This window comes from Camelus ferus, chromosome 16 (assembly GCF_009834535.1).
Source record: "Camelus ferus isolate YT-003-E chromosome 16, BCGSAC_Cfer_1.0, whole genome shotgun sequence".
NCBI classification, from domain to species: domain Eukaryota; kingdom Metazoa; phylum Chordata; class Mammalia; order Artiodactyla; family Camelidae; genus Camelus; species Camelus ferus.
In genome coordinates, this window is record NC_045711.1 from 44,791,657 (window position 1) to 44,812,079 (window position 20,423).

General features: G+C 52.2%; 1 protein-coding gene across 10 annotated transcripts in view; it reads right to left on the minus strand.

The window, feature by feature from the left end:
• The window catches only part of CCT6B (chaperonin containing TCP1 subunit 6B), a 271,495-nt gene that overhangs the window by 49,250 nt on the left and 201,822 nt on the right, over nt 1-20,423 (minus strand). For 3 of the 10 annotated variants that reach the window (XM_032457736.1, XM_032457734.1, XM_032457737.1), the window contains exons 19-20: nt 20,119-20,210; nt 18,854-19,011 (exon numbers count right to left, since the gene is read on the minus strand). The exons of 2 other annotated variants lie outside the window; for them this stretch is intronic. The gene's annotated coding sequence lies outside the window, so the exon portion shown is untranslated. Of the gene's footprint in view, nt 1-18,100; nt 19,012-20,118; nt 20,211-20,423 lie in introns of those variants that run through there. 5 more of the 10 variants (XM_032457741.1, XM_032457742.1, XM_032457735.1 and 2 more) reach the window with 3 other exon arrangements.

Consider the following 20,423-nt stretch of genomic DNA (forward strand, 5'->3'; position numbering starts at 1 on the left):
CGGTGCTGGGAACTGGAGGTGGGGAGCTTGGAAACTGGGGGACCAGGGCCAGACCCCAAGGCAAGGAGTAACCCTTAGTTTACTCCACTGTGACTTTGCATTGAAGGATGTGGTGGATAAGGGCGTGCACTCTGGGTCTCACTGCCCAGGTCTGCCACATGTAGCTCTGTGGCCTTGGGAAAGTCACCTAACCTTTCTGTTCTTCAGTGTCCTCAAAAATCAAACAGAAAAAAATCATGACACCTACCTCATAGGCTTAGCGTAAGGACTGGATGAGTCAATGTGTATAAAGCACTTAAGAGCTGTGCCCAGAATTCCGCAACTTCCGGGAAAGTGTTCGTGTTGCTATTTTTATCATCACCATCACCATCACCATCATCACCACCACCACCACCATCATCATCATCATCATCATCACTTATATTGTAGAAAAGGCATACAGGACTAGGAACCAGAGACCTAGGTTTTTGTTCTCTCCCGGCCCCTCATCCACTGTGTGGCTTTGGGGAAAACCCTCTGGCCCCTTTGGTGTTTGTTCCCCAAAACGACTGGCCCAGGTGCCCTTCAAGCTATGACACAACAGATCAAGGTGAATAAGTGCTCTGCTTGCTCCAAGGCTGCCTGAGAACAGACTTTGAGGCATATTGTCAAATGCAAAGCACATGTAAAACACATGCAAATTGCCCTCTCCCTTGTATTCCTCAGCTTCTACATATGGGAAGGGCCCTCGGGGTCATCCCTGCACAGGCCTGGGAGCTGGGACACTGCCCAGCCACCTGGGAAACTGCCCAGCCACCTGGGAAGAACTCGGTCTTCTGGCTTCCACCTCTGCCCACATTGCCCCAACCCTGCCACCCTGGCCTCCTCACCCTCTGCCTCTGAGAATCCCTCACCACCTGGGAGAAGGCACTGAGCGGCAGATCACAAGTCAGCAAGGTGTACAGCTGCCTTGCGCTGGGAGAGTGGTAGCAGAGTTTCTACTTTACATATGGGAAGGTTGAGGCTGAGAATGAAGCCACCTTTAAGAAGTAACCTGCTGGAAAGGTAAGCCGGGAGCCAAGAGACTCCTTATGCTGAGAACCCATGCGGCTCCCTGCCAGGAGATTTCTGGAGCCCCACTGATTGGTGGCATCAGAGAGTCACCACTGAGAGCCACCCCAGTGACCTTGACCCCTGACACACCTCTAGTGGGCTTCCCCAACTTCTCTCCAGCCCAGCACGCTGGATTCCAGAGGCTGCTAAGCTGTGTCGGGGTCAGAAAGCAGAAGCCAATGGTCAGGTGCTCCCAATTTCCAGGATGAAATCTCGCCACTACCAAATCACAGAGGGGCCAGGCTCTGGGCTGGGGAGAGAGTTAGGAGGAAAAATGATGAATCTCTTAACTGCCTGTCAAGCTTCCAGGCTTCCACTGGGACCCTCCTCAGGCTCCCTTTGGTCAGCTGCAGCCCAGCTCTGCCGGCCCCCTGCCCACATGCTGCAGTCCTCAGCCTCAGCTACCATCTCCATCTCTCCTGCCTTCTGAGGCCCCTGCTGAGCCAGAGGCCCATTAAGTTGATTAAGAGGCACATTCCAGAATGAAGGAATGTATTTCAGTCCCTAAAGGATCCTCCGCCCTCCTCACATATAAGATGTGTGGTTGGAGAGGGAAATAGGAATCTTTCTTCAATGGCCATGTAATTTAATCCTCTCAAAGGCCTTTACACGGAATTAGTACCCCCTTTGTTATAGATGAGGAAACTAAAACTCACAGAGGTTAAGTTCCTTGCCCAAGGTCACCTAGCTAAGAGACAAAACCTTAGTTATTCTGAAGCCAAGCCCTGCCTGCCCTTCTGGGAAGTTGATTCAACACAAAGATTCCTGCGCCCTCTCCCAGAGACGCCAGGCCTGGCTGCGGTGGGGCCCAGGGATCTGTATTTAACCTTTAGTTCTAATTTGTAGGTAAGTTTAGAAACCATTTTATTAACTCCAATTCTTCACTTTACAAATGTGAAAACTGAGACCCAGAGAGGGTGTGTGATTGACCCAAGGTCACACAGCAAAAGGCCAAAGTAGGATCTAAGTCCCAGCTCACTTTCCACTTGGAAAACCAGCAGAGAGTAGCCAGGCCCCAGGCCTCCTCTGGTACCACCCCCTCCCTCATCTCTACCCCTGCTTCCCATGGAGTAACCAAATGTGGAATGCTGGGGCAGGGCCTTCCAGAGGAAAGGAGTGGCCTGCCTTCCACATCGCATTCCTTCTGGGCCTGGTGTGGAGGTGCTGTGTGGAAGGTCTTTGCCTTCTTTGGGGCTCGTTTCTTCCATCTGTAACTTGAAATGTGTCCTTTCTGCCTCCGGGAGAGGAGAATGAAATCCCACAAATGCAAGGAGGGACTCTGGCCAGCTCCTTGGTCCATGTTGGAACTGGGTCACCCGATAAGAGGACAAGCCACCCCCAGAGGCTTGGGGTTCATGCTAACAGTCCCTGCCATCTGGGTTGTTCAGGTTAAGATCTTGTGGCTGCCCTAGGACACTCGTCAGAGGGATCCCGGGTGGCAAGGAACCTGCTTGACTTTGATAAATTATCACACCTGCCTTGTGGCTGTTAACCCCAGTGGATGGAGGAAACAGGTTGGGGCCCTGAGTCAACCCCCCCAGCAATGACCAGCCACCCCCAGGGTTTGCCAGTACTTTCCCCATTTTAGTAACAAAGGTCCTACACCCTAGGGTTCAGAAATAAACAGACTGTTGGCCACTCTAGACAACAATCCGTGGGCTCAGGGTCACACAGCCTCCTAGCTCCTCCCTCTTTCAGGAGTTCTTTTCCTTTTAAGGTGAGGAATAGGTAGGGGTGTCCAGGTCTTCAAAATACTAATGACAATAAATGACAACAATAATAATGTAATGTAATATTTCTTCAAGTCTAAGATGCCATTGATTTTAAGTTAAAGACAAATTCATAGCTTTTCAGGGGCAAAAGGAGACCTACATTACATCACATGTAAGATGCATCATGATGGCAAAATTAAAATGTTAGAAAAATAACAGGAGGGAGGGTCTTCCAACTGAGGAAATACGGTCGTGGTAATAACCCTAATAGACTCACAGCCCAACACACGTAGCCCTCGTCCGATGACCAACACCACGCGGTCCCCCAGGTGTCACTGTTCTCGCCACTGCAGTGGTGAGGAAACTGAGGCTCAGGGAGGGCATACAGCCCCCCACTGAGTCCCCCAGCTAAACCCAGGCGAAGGTCGGTCTGCCTCGTGGACACACAGACCTTTCACTCATTGAGGCTCCCAGGAGCGGACACTCGGCCAAGGAGGGTGGAGTCGGGGGAGGCTCCCTGTATCCTTCTGGGGACTAACAGCATTACCTCCAGCCATATAACACCAATAGCCTCGTAATTTATATTGCAGTTTTCATTACTTCCCTTCTCCAAAGGCTTGTTCAATAAATTACCGTTTTTATGAATTCCAAAGTGCTCTGTGGAGGACAGAGCTCCACCTGGCTCTGACTGCCATGGAGTGGCCGGGTGCTGGGGAAAACGGAGGGGACTCTCCGAGGTCCTGCATGCCGGGGCTGGACAGCTTGCCTACAGGGAGTTGGGGGAAACCTCATGGGTCTGGCGGGCGCCAGCCTGAGATCAAGACAGTTTCTCCCCACAACCTGGCATTGGGAGCTTGGGCCTCACTTCTGCATCTGTAAACGTGGGAGGGATCAAATCGTCTTTGCGGATTGTGTGAGAAGTAAATGAGATGATGGGAGTAACACCTGGCGTGCTGTAGTTACAACAAGTGCTGTTTCCTATTGCTTGTAGCCACCTCCCTGCTCCGTTCATGTAAGTCAGTGAGTCGCCCCCTCCTCCAGACAGCCTCTCAGGATTGCCCCACTCCAGGCCTCCTCTTCTTCTGCTCTTAAGCCCCTTCTCAGCAACATAAGATAGAGCGATACTTGCTGATACGGAAAATCTCCAGCATATATTCTGTGTAGTGGGACAGAGGTGATTTTTACCTTGCAGCAGGTATTTCTAATACACTTTTCAAGTTAAGAAGGAAAAGAAAAGACTCCTCCTCTGAAGAATACGAAGTCCCCATCTCTTCTTTGCTCTAGGAAGATGCAGTCAGAGGTCAGATGCTGATGCTCAGGTACCATGGATTCTAAAGCCAGAAATTTCAATGGGAATGTTTTGTTCTCAAGTGAACCAGACTCAAGGCCTTGTTCCCTCCCTCCTCCCCTCTTTCAGTCTTGCCCCCCAACTTCTACCAGAGATATAACCTTCTCCTTGCCAGGCAATGCCTGGTGAGCGTTGCATGTCAGAGGACCTGTCTGCACACACCTGGGTCTCTCTTGGAGGGGGACTGAGGGCCAGTTAGGAACTGGAGCTGCTTCCTTCACCATCTTAAGGATGCACCTGTACCACTGTGGTCACCATGGCAACACAACTGCACCAGGGGGTACTGCCCAGGAAACAGGTTGCCTGGAAACAGTGCTGAGGATGGGCAGGGTCCGACCAGAGGGAGCCCCTTCCCCTCTTTCTGAGGAGGAAACAAAGAGAGGAGAAACCAGGCGAGAGAGGCAGCCCTCCAGCGGGATTGGGGAAGCCCCGCAGGCAGCTCCGCACCCACTGTGTAAAGAGACAAGGGCAGAGGGTCATCAGGACCACTCTGGGCATCACAGTTGCTGCTCAGCACAGAGAAGGGTAGCCCAGAGCCAAGTTAAGAGTTTAGGCTCTGGAGCAGACAGCCCTGGCTGATCGCTAAGCTCTGTCACAAATGTTGCCATCTCCTTATGCCACAGTTTCCTCATCCACATAAAAGAGGGACAATAGAAGGACCTGCCTCTCCTGGTTATTGTGAGGAATAAATGTAAGTCTGCTTTTGAGCATAAACTCATGATACGTATTAAAGAGCCTGGCACATAGTAAACACTCGATAAGCACGCTAATTATCAATTCCTCTTCATCCTGGTAGATTCCAGGCAGCCTGCACCCTCAACTGACCCCAGCAATTATTAGTTGATACACACTTTGCCAAGCTTTGTTCTAGGTCCTGGGGATACAAGATTTAATAAAAATAATAACAATTCTTCCCTTGTGTGCCTCACAGACACACACAGGGGGTTGTAAAAGCCCAGAGAGGGATGACGGTGACACTGTGACCTGTGCTGGGTGGAAGCAAGAGCAGCCTTGGGGGGAAGCTTGTCCTGATGCAGTAACACCTGAGCTCAAATTGGATTAAGACACTGGCCTGGGAGAGAAAGGTGTTCCAGGCAGGGAACAGCCTATGTGGAGGCGCAGAGGTAAGCATGAAACATCAAGTTGTACTTGCAGAATGAGAAGGAGGCAGGTGCACCTGGAGTGGGTACTAGGAAAGCGGGAGTGGAGAGCCCAGTTGCTGAAAAGGTGGGCATAGGGTAGGTGGTGAATGGCCTTGAATGCCGAGTGAGGGTTTGGATGTCATTCTGAGGACGGGGAGAGCCCTGGGGAGGAAAGGAGGACACCTGAAGAGGCCGAGGGTAGAGGCAAGGGGAGTATCAGGTGGGTCACTGGATCAGGGCAGAAGCCATGGAAAGACTGGGAGGGAGGGGAAGGCCTCTTCCACGGCACCGTGTGTGGCTTATAGCCCCACTGGCTCATCTCTGCAGCCCTCATCCCATGGGGAGCAGGGTGTGATTTGAAGAACTAGCCAAGTCTAGTGTGAGGAACACTGCCTTTGTCAGTTCCTCCTGGGAACTGGATCTCCTGGTAGCTCTAATGGCCATTCCCAAAAGGGACCACCCAGACAGTCCAAGCAAATACAACGTCACCAGAACAAGAGCTGCGCCTCCGGAGAGAACGCCAGCATGAGGGGCAATGCTCATGTGATGTATGCCATCCCATCTTTCTGTTTCAGGAAAACCCAGGTACACACCTTGGATTCGGGGTAGGAAGCCCAGGTGTTCAGGAGCCTAGGAGACCTTGCTCTCTGGCTCTTGGAGACCCCACAGCCCCTCTAGGAGGGAGTCACCCCAGTTTCCTTAGCCCCTTTCTTCAGAACAAGGAGGACCCTGAGCTCTCTGGTGGAGCTGGAGCTGCAATGAATGGGAAAGGGGGTGGGAGGGGTTTTGGCCAGTGAGAGCCCAGTGACATCATCCTCCCTGAGTTTCACAGATGAGGAAATGGAGGGCCACTAAGGAGTTACTTGCTCAAGGCTTCCGGGGGCCCCTGGGCCAGGTTGCCTGCCAGCCGCCTCCCCCGGCTTTCCAAAGGACAAGACAGGCAGTGTCTGCAGCCCTAGCCACGACCAGCTCCAGACCGACTCAGAGGCTGCCTGGACAGCCTGACCTGCTCTTCTTCTTTTTAAAAATCTTTTTTCTTTTAAACTGACCTTGAGTTCCGCTCGTTGAGGAAATAAAGGGACGACGGTTCCGAATGGCGGGAGGGATGATGGCGATGAAACTCTGTGCTGGGAGCGAGATTCAGCTGTTTCAGGTTTCCCATAAGCCCAGGATTTTACCCATTTCCAGCTGGGCTCAAAACAGAAGGGATTTGGACCACAGCCAAAGAAAGGGACATCACTCAACTGAGAAGTTAAGAGAAGACAAGGACTGGGAATTAGAGACACAGGGACTATCAGCTTATAACCCCTGGGCCTTATAACATCCTCTTTTAAACCACGGCCAGCTTGAGCCCTCCTCGGTTTCCGCGGGTCTTCCCCATCCGCACCTGCAGCCCCTCAGTGAAGCAGGAAGGGTGGGAGGGAGGAGGGAGGAAGGGGAGAGAGCGGGGAGGCTCCTCCCACTAGACTGTGAAGTCCTGAAGAGGAAGAAGTGGATCTTATTCCTTGTTGGGTCCTCAGTATCAGACACAATAAATTGCTTTTAATTGAATTTCAATAAATATATCACAATAGAAGAAAGAAACAAGTATTTATCAAGCACTCACTATGAATCAGGCTCTCTGCTAGGAGAATTCCAATGTTTTGCCCCATGGTACCAGCACTTCTATGTGCTCAGAGAACTGCGGCCGTCCCCACCTTGCAGGTGAGGACACTGAGGTTCAGAGAGGTGAACTTCATCTCCTGAGGCCACACAGCTCGTGAGGGATAGAGTTGGGATTCACACTGGGGCAGCCTGGCTCTGAAGCCTGTTTGTTCCTCCTCACCTGCCACGCCCAGTTCAGGGGCCGGCAGCTGCTGAGGGGAAGAGGGCACCCAGCTCCTGGAGCAGCCCCTGGGTCAAGAATCCTTCTCCATGAGCCGCTCTGTATCTACAGCCCCATCATCCACCTCCGCCTGGTTCCTGGAACCGGGCTCCCTGTCAGTGCCTCAATCACAGTGTTTCTGAATAAATGTTTACCAGGAAATGGAAATTTCCCAAAATGACTTTGTCGCCAAATCTGACCTTTGGGGCTTGCTTCGAACAGGCACTGTGACTGGGGTGTGTGCTGGTGGCAGGAGCACCGCATTAGAGAGACAGGGCGGGAAGACATGGGGCCTGGGAGGACCAGCACAGTGAGACTCCCAAATCGCCACCTTGTACTCCGGTCACCCTGAGATCACGGTGCAGGCACTAAATGAGACGGGCCAGGGAGAGGGGAGGGAATTAATCTCCACTGAGAAGCAAGCAGTGCCAAGCTCTGTGTGTGTGTGTGTGTGTGTGTGTGTCCTTTCAATTCCCTGGCTGCATTTAATCCTCAAATAGCCCTGTGAGGAAGGTGGTTTTGTCCCCATTGGATAGAGTGCAAAGTAAGCCTCAGAGAGAAGACACTTGTCCAAAGCTACACAGCCTGAAAGTAGTAGAATCAGGATTTGAACCTAGATCTCTGTGGCCCCCAAACTGTACTTTTTCTGTGGCTTTGCACTGCGTGAGTGGAAGTCTCAGGCTAAATGTCCCTTGTTGGATGTGTCAGTAGCCACATGGACATGCCCATGGGGGGCCAATGGGGAGGAAGGCATGGCCTCCTGGCAATTAACCAATAGATTAAACCCATAGAAGTGGTCACAAGCAGCAGTCAACCCCCACCACTTCCTGGATCTCTAATACTTACCCCCTGGGGGTCAAGGGTTCCTCTGCTCTGTCACCTCAGGGATCCCTGGGGCCCTGGGCAAAGCTCAGAGCCCAAAAAGTCTGCACCTGGATGAGCATTAGGAACCTTCTCAGCCAAACCTCCCTGCATTTGGCAGGGGAGGAAGCTGAGGTACAGAAAAGCACAGAGACATAGCAAAGCTCACCAGTCCATGGCGGGCTGAGACACAGGCCCTCACCCCTGTCCCCCAAGCTTGTGAGAGCTCCTCCTCCCACAAGCTTGGGGGCCATTTGAGAAGCCTGGGGCCTTGAGCCGGTACCAACTGGTAGGTGTTGGGAATGCAGAAACAACTGGATTAATGTTGCCTTGGTCCAGTGGGTATTCATTTCTCAGGGTTTGGGTAGGGGCTAGATGACACAGCATATGGGGAGGATGGAGCTCCATCACGATAAAGAGCTCAGGGGGTGCCAGGCATTCCACGTGCCACCTCACACAACCCTCTGTTAAATGAGAGCATCACTGTCATATTGGTGATGAGGACACTGAGGCCCAAGTCACATGGCCAGGGAGTGGCATGGCCAGGACTCAAAGTTTCCATGTTGATGACCCCAACCCCCATGCCCCAATCTCTTGGAGCTCCCTCCTCCTCCCCAATCTAGGTCAGAGTTGGTGAGGATGAAGCACCACCCCCTCACCAAACCAGGTGCCTCCGAGCACCTGGAAAGAGGCTGCGCTGGGAGCGGCAGCGGGAGCAGGCTGGGAGACGGAGCTGTCAGCTTCCATCTGCGTGGGTTTGATGCCTGCTTCAAATTTCCGCTCCCATTTAGGGGTGGTGATTGAAGGCACCGGAGGGGAACCGCGCATCTTCCAGGATTATGATGATTATTTGCTGGATGATGACTCTATGTATATTCTTAAGCAGGAGGCTGGTGCCAGGTGCCTCTCCTACAGTGACCTCGGTTCTTCACCGAGGCCTGCTGTCTGTGGGCTGCCCTTCCAAGTCACAGGAAACCTCTGCTGAGACCTAGAGGGCATGTGCAACTGGAGGTCCAGGCTCAGCCTCCCTGATGCACAGCTGGAACTCTCAGGCTGCCCTTGGTGGGTGACCTACCAAAGAGCTCTCTCTCAACCACCTCTGAGATTCATCTGTGTTTGTGTCAACTGTCAGAGGCAGGAAGTTCTTTCTCAAGTTCAACCTGTAGTGGGAAGGGCTAAAACACTAGACTAAGAGAAAAGGGACCCAAGTCCCAGTCCTGGCTCTACCACGACCATGCTGGGTGCCCACCCCTGGCCAAAGGTGCTTGATTGGTGACTCTTAAAGCTCTGTCAACTTCTAGTTCAAATCCGAGTCATCCTGCAGGTCACTCTCATTCTGTTGTTTAGACCCCAGAAGAGCCCAGTCTACTCCGCTCTCTGCTCTTGGGGCCAAGGTCTCCACCTGTTCCTATATATAACACCATGGTACAGCCAACCCCTCCCCCATAAAAAGCTGTGCCTTCCCCATCAGAATGGGGCCTCTGCCAGGCCCACAGTGGGTCTTCAACCACATACAAGGGCCCATTTCCATGGCAATATTGCTTCTCCCCATCCTCGGATACCCCAGGATCCCCTTTCACTAGGCTCAGACTCCACTTTTCCCCAGACCCTGGAGCACCAAGATGGACTGGATCCTCTTAGAACTTCACCTTACTCCTCATAGTGAGGTGGGAAGCCCCATGAAAAAGACCAGCAGGACCCCCAGGCAGGGCCACTACTCTCCTGCTGGCACCATCCGGTTCCCTGGCCCAGCAGCATTATTTCACTTTTTAAACTCTGGAACAGCTTACTTCTAGGAAAGCGGAACTTACCCCTAAGATTCTATTGGTTCCCTGAGCTAACTCCTGATTGGTCCATTTCCCTCACTCCTGATTGGTCCATTTCCCTCACTCCTGATTGGTCCATTTCTACAAAGCTTGTTCCTAAATAGTCACCTTTGTTATACCTTATTTGCATATGATGTTACAAAATGTTGCAAAGTCTAGACTGGTAGCCTATAAAAGGTTGTGTAAACCTACAGACGGGATCCAGAGCTTGGAGTGCTAACTCCTCTGGGCCCGCTGGCATAATAAAACTGAGTTCTCCAACTCTCCAAGTGCTGCTTGGTCTCTCACCCGGATCCAGGTTGCTGTCACCACTGAGCTGTAACACCGAGCTGTAACACACTTTTCTGCAACAATGGAGATGTTCGATCTGGAGGGGAAGGGGCAGTGCACAGAGATGCTCCAGACCCCACTGAAGCTCTGAAAGCCATCCAGGCCTCTGAATAGCCCCCTGAATCCCAGTGTCCATAGGCCAGGCCCATGAGCAGGCTCCTCTCCTATCCAGATTGTAATGTTCCAATCAGAGGAATGGCAGCAGCTCCTGCCCACCCCCCACCAGCCTGCCTCCCCACAGGTCAGGGCCAAAAGTGGGACCTCCCTCCAGAGGCTCAAGAGTTGAAGGGAAAAGGATGCGGTGAGATTGGGGGCTGGGGGCTGGGGGCAGAGGCAGCAGACGTGGAAAGAAGGGGCCAAGGTGTTTCCCTCAGTCTCTTGCAAATTTTCTATACTGAGGGCTCCAGGGCACCAATCTCTTCCAAAAGGCAGCTCCTCAACACAGGCTGCCTTTGCACAGGGAGCCTGCTGTTATTCTGTAGATTATTTCAGACCAATGAAAAAAGTCAAGCTTCTAAAGGTGCTTTATTCCCCCTTTCCATGAGATCGAGAAATCATCAATTGCCTGTATTAAGAATAAGACCACCACTTTAAAGGATGACTTTAGAGGTGGGTGAGGAGATAGGGAGGCTGATGAAATACTGGGGAAATAAAAGCCACTCTAGAAGCCTTCCTGGCTTCTTAGAAGGATAAGCCTGGTGAGTCCCATTCTGAAATCTACCAGGTTTCTCCCCATTCCCTTCTACAAAAGAGTTTTCCAAAAGCCTCCACATAGTAGGTCCTGTATGAGTGTGAGTAGGCTGAAGGAATGGAGAATTGGGGTCCCCAGCCCCCAAGGCCTTTGGGAGCCAGGTCTCCCAAGACTAAGGCACTGGAGGATATGTAAGTCTGTTTACTCCTTGGCAGAAGCATGTCTCTCTGGCTTCAAAGAAAAGAGGTTTAAAAAGGTTTGGGCACCAACATGCAGACATCAAAAGCATCCTGCCCAGTGCCAACCAAATGCATTAACTGCAAATGAAGCTGAAATGTGCAGATTCAATTTCCCTTGAAATATACCTGTCAGCCCGGAAGGAAAAGATTAGAGACTTGAGGGCTCTTCTTGGCCTACCGCGTCTGTCCTCCTCCCTGACCCCCAACCCCTCTGTTCCCCCACCCCTCCACATGACTCCAGCCCTCCTCGGGTTGATTGCTCATTTTCAAGTTATTTTGGGAAGGGAGGAGAAAGCTCCTCTGGAGATATGTTGGGGGGAAAGGCAGAGGGATCCTTATAACGATCTCAGCTGTAGAAAGTGAATTGAGGGTGCCTCTTTGGAGTGAAGATCCATCTATCTCAGGATTGAAAATGACACAACCCCTGCCCTATCACAAGGATGACCAAGTCGAGTAGGAGGGACCCAGATCTTGTACCAGAGCCCTCGAGACACAGCCCAACTGGAGAAACAAGGTTCCCCTAGTCTGATGAGGCAGAGGGAGTTCATGCTTCCCATGAGCCCCCAGCCTGACAGAGGAGACACAGCCCTGCTTCAGATGCACTCTTACCTGATGGAGGAGACAGCTCCACCCAAGATCCCCCAGTCTGAGGGTCAGTCAGCTTTCCCAATATCTAAGAAACAGAGTTTCCCAAGCCCTGTAGAGTCCCTGGAAGGGCCTTTACCAGGTTGGCCACAAGCAAGGACAGCTGCGGGGCGTCTGGGCACAGATGTTCTCCTCACATGCTCCCTGCCCAACACAGGGATCCAGGACCTCTCCCACAACCACACTCAGAGCCTGAGCAGGGCCCACCCAGCCCGGGCTGCCCTGCCCACCCTCAGCTATCACCCCTCCATTCACATTCCCCACAGAATATTCTAGGAATCCTGGGTTCCTGAGGCAGAAAGAGTAGTGTCCCCTCAGCCTGGCAACAGTCACCTAAAAACAAGCAACAAAATCAGCAAACCGTTACTGAGTGTTTACCACGTGCCAGGCACGTGCAATGTGCTGGGGATGAAACAGCCGATAAGACACAGTCCTGCCCACGAGGGAACTCCCCCGTCCCAGACCCAGAGTTGTCACGCAGTCTGGTGCCTGCATATTGAGCATGCCTGTATGAGTCCTGAGGAAATGCACCTGGGGTCGGGGTGGGGTGGAGAGGCTTCCCGGAGGAGTAGATATTTGGCTCAGAACTTGGAAAATAAACGGGAATTTGCCAAGTGAGGGAGAAAGGAGCATTCCAGCAAGGAAAGGTAAAGGCTCTGGGAATGAGGTGTAGCTTGTGGGGCTCAGGGATAAAGAACAGGGCAGTCTGGTTGTCTGCCTGAATCACCCCCAGAGTTTCTGATTCAGTGGGTCTGGGCTGGGGTCAAGGTGATGCTGATATATTTACTAGCCCAGGGACTATTCCTTCAAGAACCACGTTGTAAAGGACTGTGGCAAATTGCATTACTATTCCCATCTCCAGTTCCTCCTTGTAATAGAATTACATATCTGTTCCCTTTGCTGTGCAGTTTGCACCCACCTATGAGAGGAAGTAGAGTATATTTCCCTGTCCCATCGGGTTTGGCCACATGACTTGCTTTGGCCAATGAAGTGTCAGTGAACTTAACGTGGGCAGAGACTTTAAATTTGCTTACATGGTTCAACTTGGTGTCTTGTGCTTTTGCCGTCTGGCATGGGAAGAGTGTGCTTTGGAAGCTGCCGGTCTCAGAACAGAAGCCATGTGTCACAGACCTGAACCCAGCCTGCAGCTTGAAACAGAGCTGCCCCAGCCCACCTGAAGACTCATAGTGAGAAAAACAAGTGTTTGTGGTTGTAGGCCATTGAGATTTGGGGATTCTGTTATACAGCTTCATCACGACAGAAGCCTGATGAATACAAGGGCTTGGAATGACATGCTAAGTAATTTGGGATCAGTACAGGGAGGATAATAAAGGCTGAGTGTGAAGAAGATCTAACAGGACAAAATTGGAGGCAGCAAGGCTAGGTTGCCACGTTTCAGATGAGATGCAGGATGAATATCCCAGGGAGCACAGGGGAGGGGAGGGAATGGACTGGAGAGGCACAAAGATGCTAGAACTCAACCCACAGGACTCAGTGGCTGAAGAGGGGAGGGAGGCAGGAGAAAATTACAGTAACAGCCGCCCTACTGGACAGCCGCGGGGGGCTGGAACAGTTCCCTGAGAACACGGAGCCCTTCTGTTCCACAACGCCCCAGGAAGGCCTGTCACACCCTGCGAGCAAACACACATAGAGCTCCCCCCAGGACCCCCACCACCCACCCTAAGCAGAGTCCTAGCCAGGATGCTCACTGGGTCAAACTATGACCCCCTCCCCACCCACCAGCGCAGCATAAACGCTGCAGGGAGTTGCCTGGCTGAGGAACCGAAGCCTCTGCAATTTATGTTGTTTTTCTCGATCCATTTGGTTCTAAGTCAGCTGTAGACGAGCTTCGCCCACAACCGCCGGTCTTTTAATTTAATTGTGTGGTACTGGGGTGTTTTTCCCCTTGGCAAATACATCAAAATTGTCACGTTGTAAATAAACAGCCTTCTTCCCCCACTCAACACCCACCACCACACATGCACAGCTGCAACAGCTGGACGGGAAGAAGGCCCACCAGGGACATGGATCCCCACGGAAAGCAGGGAAGCTCCCTCGGAAGGAAGTGAGATTAGAGACCTGCCTTCCAAGATGGAGGAACGCAGGGATAGATTCTCCTGCAAGCCCCCGCCAATTAGAGACTGAACAGAGCGCTGGCAAGGACTAGCCATGAGCTGGGCTACCGGGGAGCATTCCTAGCCTGTCTGAGCCTCAGTCTTCTTATCTGGAAAATGGGTTTCACTGTGAATCAAAATACATCATAGCTGCAACAGACCTTGTCGACTGTACACAGTTACAGTGTCACAACTACAGGAGCAAGCTTGGGCTTTATCCCAGCTCCATCACTTACTGTGTGATCTTGGGCAGGTTATTTAATCTCTCTGTGCCTCAATTTCCTCGTTTGTAAAATAGACTTAAAAAAGTGCCTGACTCAAAGGACTAGGGGAAAAGTCAATGCAGTACATGTAAAGCATCTAGAACAGAGCCCGCACATGGTAAGGGACTGATGGATGTTAACGCAACGTTATATCCAGCAGGAAACTGATTAGAGAGGCACAACCTCCCTCCAGATTACTCAGTATCTAAGTCTCAGGCTGTATTCCTCAGAGTGGGAGACGCAGACAGTTTGAAGGCCAGGAGACCACATGGCAAGAATTCTTTGTGGCTGACTTCTAACTCTTGAAAATCAGATCTCACTGTGGAATGTCCCCACCACCACCGGCACCACACACACACACACACACACACACACACACACACACACACACACACAGCAAAGGAAGCAGAGTTGCCGTGGTGGCCGTCCCACTAGGAGGCAATAAGTAAGGAAAGGAGACCCCTCCAGCACATCCCCACAGGGCAAGAAAAAGTGGAGGTCCCTCCTCTTGGGTTGAGGTACCAACAGAGAGAAAAGAACAGAAATCCATTCATTCCAGAAATATTAATAATTCACCCCCTACTGTTGTAAGTGCTGGGAAGACAGCCATGAAGAAAACGGACAGCAGCCCCCCCTCTTTGGAATATCCCTTCTGTGGGATGTGATGGGAAAGTCCTGGGCTCGGCCTCGCGTGCCGGGCTGTGGACCCGACCTTGTCACTTTTGGGCTTTGTGATCTTGAGTGAGTCATTCAGTACCTCCTCCTCACCCCACTTTCCTCCTCTGTAAAGAGATGATCGCTGGTGCCTGCAGTGTTGTCACGGGGCTCAAATGAGAGTGCGTGCCTCCTAGGGGCTCGATAAATGCCTGTTTTTAGCGTCTGCTATTTCAGTTTCTTTAATCTGTGCAGTGGAGACTATTCGTTGTCTCTCCCTCTTCCCTGAGTGATGGGACCCTGGGTTTTAGCAGGACATGTGGCTCTCCAGGATCAACCACGTTTCCCAGCCTCCCTTGTAGCTCGATCTGAAGGTAATTGGGGGCCCTCCAGCTCCACTGGTCCCCCATCTCCCTTCTAATTGGCTGGAAGGTAGACCCAGGGGACATGCTGGTCAGTCATCTTGCCCGTGCTAAGGAGGGCATCACCCTGAGGAGCGTGCGACCGTCAGATAGAAGGGATCCCCGATACCAAGAGGTCGCCATGTTAAGTTATACTGCTCAAGACAGCCTATAAACATGAGGAGGAAAGAAACATTGATCTTGTTCAAGCTGCTATTACCTTTGGCCTGTGGTGTAGCAACAAAAGCTGTATCCCAGTTGAATAAGACCATTTGTCCTGAGTCATCACAGCTGCCACTGAAGCTAGCTGGTGAGCAGTGGGAAAGAAACATGGGGAGCAAGGCTTTTGCACACAGTAAAGTGCTGTGCACATGTGAGCAGCTCAGATCAAACCTGTGGGTGGGGGTAGGACTGGACCACGGAACATCAAGGCTGAAGAGACTGGGTTAGGGAGGAGGGTGATGAAAACAGACAAGTGTGTGATGACTCCAGGGGGTCTTGTTTGGAAGATGAAAAGAATGATAGAGCTGGTTACAGGGTGTGACAGGGAGAGGAGGGCATCTGGGAGGAGTTGGGGGCGGTGAGCTCAGTCTGGGGCCCATGGAGCTGAGAAGAGTGCATGACCGCCAGGATGCAGGGGAGATTGAGGAACTGGAGGTAGAGACATAGCAGCGATCTTGCTGAAACCCCGGTCTAGACACAGGGGTGACCAAAACATTTGGAGGGGAGATGGACAAACACTTGACACGTAAGTGCATAATGTGAGATATACAACAAAGGAGAAGAGTCAAATGCTATCTGAGTGAATAGAGAGGTTGTGTGAGGAGAAGCAGGGCAAGACTCCAGGAGCTGACGATGTTTAAATGGAGACCTAGACTGTGTGGAGCACTTACAGGCAAACAGAAGGTAGGAAACAGAGCAGAGAGAGAGACGAGCAGAGAAAACAGCATGAGCAAAGGCCCTGCGGTGAGGGAGACTTCAGCGTGATTGAAGGTAGGGGCAATGGAAATACTTCTTTTGGCTGTCCAACATTAGAATCCCCTTCCTATGTTTGAGGAGTCTCCTACTTTTCCAGCAAGAACAGCTTCCCACACTAGTCACTAACAAAGTCAAATAATTACATTTCCAGTCTCCCTTGCAGCTAAGCTGCAGGCACCTGACCTGGCCATGTCACCTGAGGCATGTCATGCCTTGCTCTGTCACCCAGGACTCCACGGGCTGCACAGAGAACACAGGCAGGGCTGCTTTGTCCTTGAGGATTGAAGTTCTGTTAGAGGAACCCCACTTTACCCAGATCTCAGCCTTTATACCGAGCCCCTCTCTGCCAGATAGATATCTGCTTTCTGACCCCCAAATACGTAACCATGCCATTTTTATCTGAAACCCTGCACTTGCCACAGAGCTCTTTGTGGACCCAGACACCTACCCTCTTAAGCAGAATTCTACTTGATTCTACGGAACTCCTCGCAGCTTCACAGAACTCAGCTCTCGGCTTTTTTGAAAAACAGATTCCAATATTGATATACAGAGGCCACCTTTATTCTGCATCACCCTGGTTGGTTAAACAGAAACTCACCCGGCTACACAGAATCCTGCCTTTTTCTTCAGAACCACGCTTGGTTGTGCTGAACCCTCAGCGATTTTATAGAAATCTGAATTCACAGAATCCTGCTTTGTTACGGGGAAACCTGCTGTGTTCGACGCAGCCCTGCCCCATTAGAGAGGACTCAACATCGTTACACCAGCATGGTGGACTCAGACACCTGCTCTGGGGTTCAGGACCTGCTGTCAGCCTGATCCCTGCTCACCAACCTCGTTGCTCCATAGAACCCACTTTGGCTGCACAGAGCCCTCCCGGGAGGTTCAGAACCCTGATTTTTAAAATAGAGCCCAGAATTGGTACATAGGAACCTAGTGGGTTACACCAAACTCATCTCTGTCTCATGGGACCCTGTCCTGGTACGTGTTCCCCCACGAAGCCCAGCATCACCCTTGTGGCTTCTCTAAGGACCCTGCACCTGCACAAGCCTTTGCAAGGTGAGTGACGGGAAGAACAGCTAACGGGTCCTCCTGATGCCACCCTCGCTCCAGGTGAGGCCGGGAGGACTTGTGCCCCCACCCCAGATCGGGGTCCAGGCCCCCCTGCGCTCCTTCCTCTCCCGCCAGGGAGGACTTAAGCTTGAGCTCTGCAGAGCAAGAGGCCGGCAGGGACTCTGGTCAAGGCCTCGGGGAGGGACGTAAGCGCCCACCTCACTTCCCCTCAGTGCTGGCCCCGGCCGCCTGGGCACAAATCTACTTGGACAGAAATAATCAGCCGAATTAATTTAGCTTTAAATAGCAGCACTGAGAATGTTTCCACAAAATTTTCTCCGAGGAGAGCTAAGCAGAATTAATGATGGCACAATATCAGAGAGAAATGTTATTTATTAAGGCCTAATCATTCCGGGGAGGGGGAAGTCATTATAGTGTAATAAAGTGGAAATCAGCCAGCCCGGCCCAGCCCGGCCCTGCTCAGCCCAGGAGCCCTGGGAGGCCCCCCAGGATCAGGGGAGCCTTGCAGAGAAGCTTCCTGAAAAATGAACAGCTTCTGCTGGGGTCTCCCTGGTCCCGGAGGGCTGGGCTAGGTTCCCTGGTCCCGGCCATGTTTCTTACGGGCTGTGTCCACACCGGCCCGTTTGCTTCATGGTTGAACATCTCTGAAGGGGAGTGGCCTCGACAATCAACCACCAAGACACCGTCAAGGAATGGAGGTCTCCAAAAGAAGACCCTGCCCTGCCCCACCCCACTTCCTGCTGCCCCCACCTGAAAGCATCCTTCGTCCATTTCTTCTCTCAACTCTTATTTACTGAGCGCCTAAATCTGAGAGCCCAGCACTGCCCTAGGTGCTGGGGATAGAACAGTGGGAAGGGGAGCAACCAAGTAAATAAACAAGATGAAGTCTGGCAGTAATTGTGTTCTGGAGACGATAAAGCAATAGACGGTGACAGGAAAGGGTGAGTGATTTAGGCGGCGCGATCAGGGAGCGGCGTGAGAGAAGGCGGCTTTGGAGCTGAGACTCTAACAACGAGGAGGAGATGGTCCTGTGAAGAGCTGAGGTGGGGGAAGGACTTCCAGGCAGAGGGCACAGCACGGGCAAAGGCCTGGAAGAGGGAAGAAGCGTGGCTTTCTGAAGGAAGAGTGAGAAGGCCAGAGTGGCTGGGGCCTGGTGGGTGAACAGCGGAGTGACAGGGCCTCCCTCTGTGTCTGTAATTGTGTTACCAGGAGTGCAGGGACGGGTCAAAACCACCACGGGGAAGATGAGTTTCAGAGGAGCAAGGGTGAGGGGCCACTCATCCTACAGCCACTGCCCACCCTGAGGTCCTCCTCTCACCGCGACCTCCAACGTGCCCGGCACTGATGTGAGAGGCCTCTTAGGTCCCCACCTGCATGAGTTACAGGCTACCAGACAAGGCAAGATGTTGGTGCACTCAGGAACCACCACCAAGCAGCTGCTGTGTGCCGGCCACCATTTTCCTTAAGGGCCACTGACAGGGTGGAAAAGGTCTGGAGGAGGCTGTCTGCCATCTGCTGGGGACATGCTCTCCAGGGATTGGTCTGGGTCTATGGGTCAGCAAGACATTTGATCTCTAAACTCCAGTCCTTCAACTATAAAATGGGGTAATTGTACCTACCTTGTGGAATTCTTTAGGGGATTAAGTTAGCTGCAAGTCAACTGGTGTTGGGCTGATCTGGGGCAGGCTCAGCTGGGCCACTCTGTTGTGGGGGGTGGTGTCTGGGTGGCTCTGCTTTCCATGGCTCTCATCCTCCTTGGGCCAGCAGCCTAGCTGTTCTTGTCATAATAATGGCAAAAGGCAAAAAAAAAAAAAAGTAAAGAGAAACATTCAAGCTTTTCAGGACTGGACTCAGAACTGTCACACTGTCACTTCTGCCCCATTCCATTGGCCAAAGTCAGTCACACCTCCCAGCCCAGAGACAAAGGGAACTGAATCCACTCTGTCCATTAAGGGAAGGAGCTGCAGAGTCCCATTACCAAGGGCATGGACGCAAAAAGGCGTTAAGATTTGGGGCCAGGAATGCGATTTACTATGGGCAGGATCCTCTGAGACCCTAGATCCAGCTGAGCCTGAACCAGGTTCACCACCTGAGTCCAGCTGATCTTCCTGCCCTGTCCATACCTCAAGAGATTCCATGTTTTGCTTAGCAATGGAGGCAATTTTCTTCTAAGAGAGCAAAGAGGAGCCCTAGGACATATTGAGTCCCACTCTGTGACAAGCCCTCTGCTCGAAGCTGTACATCCTCTCTCACCCCTGAACTTCAAACAGTAGCTCTGTGAGGTGGCTGTGAACATTCCCATTCTGCAAATAGGAAGCAGGGCAGAGGGACCGTGTGACCCGTCCACGGTCTCTCGGTGAGAAAGCAGCTAAGTGGTCAGGGCTGAAAGCGCCCAGATGGTCAGCCTGAGAATGAAGCACGTGCTCTCCCCACTTTGTAACTGTGACCCTAGCTGGGATCCTGTGTCCCTTGCTCCCCTCAGCCGGCCAAACTAGCAAAACTAATGTCTGCTGAGCCCTTCCTATGTGCCGGGGACCTGCTAAGCACTTCAAATGTGTCGGCGCCGGTAATCTTTGCAAAGCCCCTGTGTGTGTTAGTATTATCTCTATTTCACCCAGAGGAAGCAGCCTTAGAAAGGTTAGCGGATTCACCCAGGTAGTAAATGATGGAGCCAGGATTCCAACCTCTTCTGTCTGGCAGCAGAGCCTGGCCTCGAGGCCTCTGTTTAGGCAAAAAGGGAGGGTCACTGAAGCCCCAGGAGCAGATGGGAAGGTCAGAGGCATCAAACCTAGACCACTCTGCCTCTTCCTAGGGGACCATCCCCCCACGCTCCCCCAGCCTCACAGATTCTCAGCTCACCCAGCCTCACAGATTCTCAGCTCACCCCTCAGTGCCTGATCACCGGCCTCCACGCCAATGGGCCACCCCTCTCTCTGGCTGCAGACGTGATAAATGGCTCCAGTTATCCCCTCCAAGCTGTGATTTAATGTAAAGTTTTATTAATGGCAACTCTCAGAGGAAAGCACTAGCCCACTCCATTCTGAAGCATGCACTCTGTGTGCAGAAATGAAAGGGCGAGAGGGGAGAGGCACCACCCTCATCTCCAGGTCCATGGGCACGGAAACTACTCTGCACCCCTCCCTGCCCAGGCCCCAGGCTGAATGGACGCCATGGTTTTTGCCTGGCATG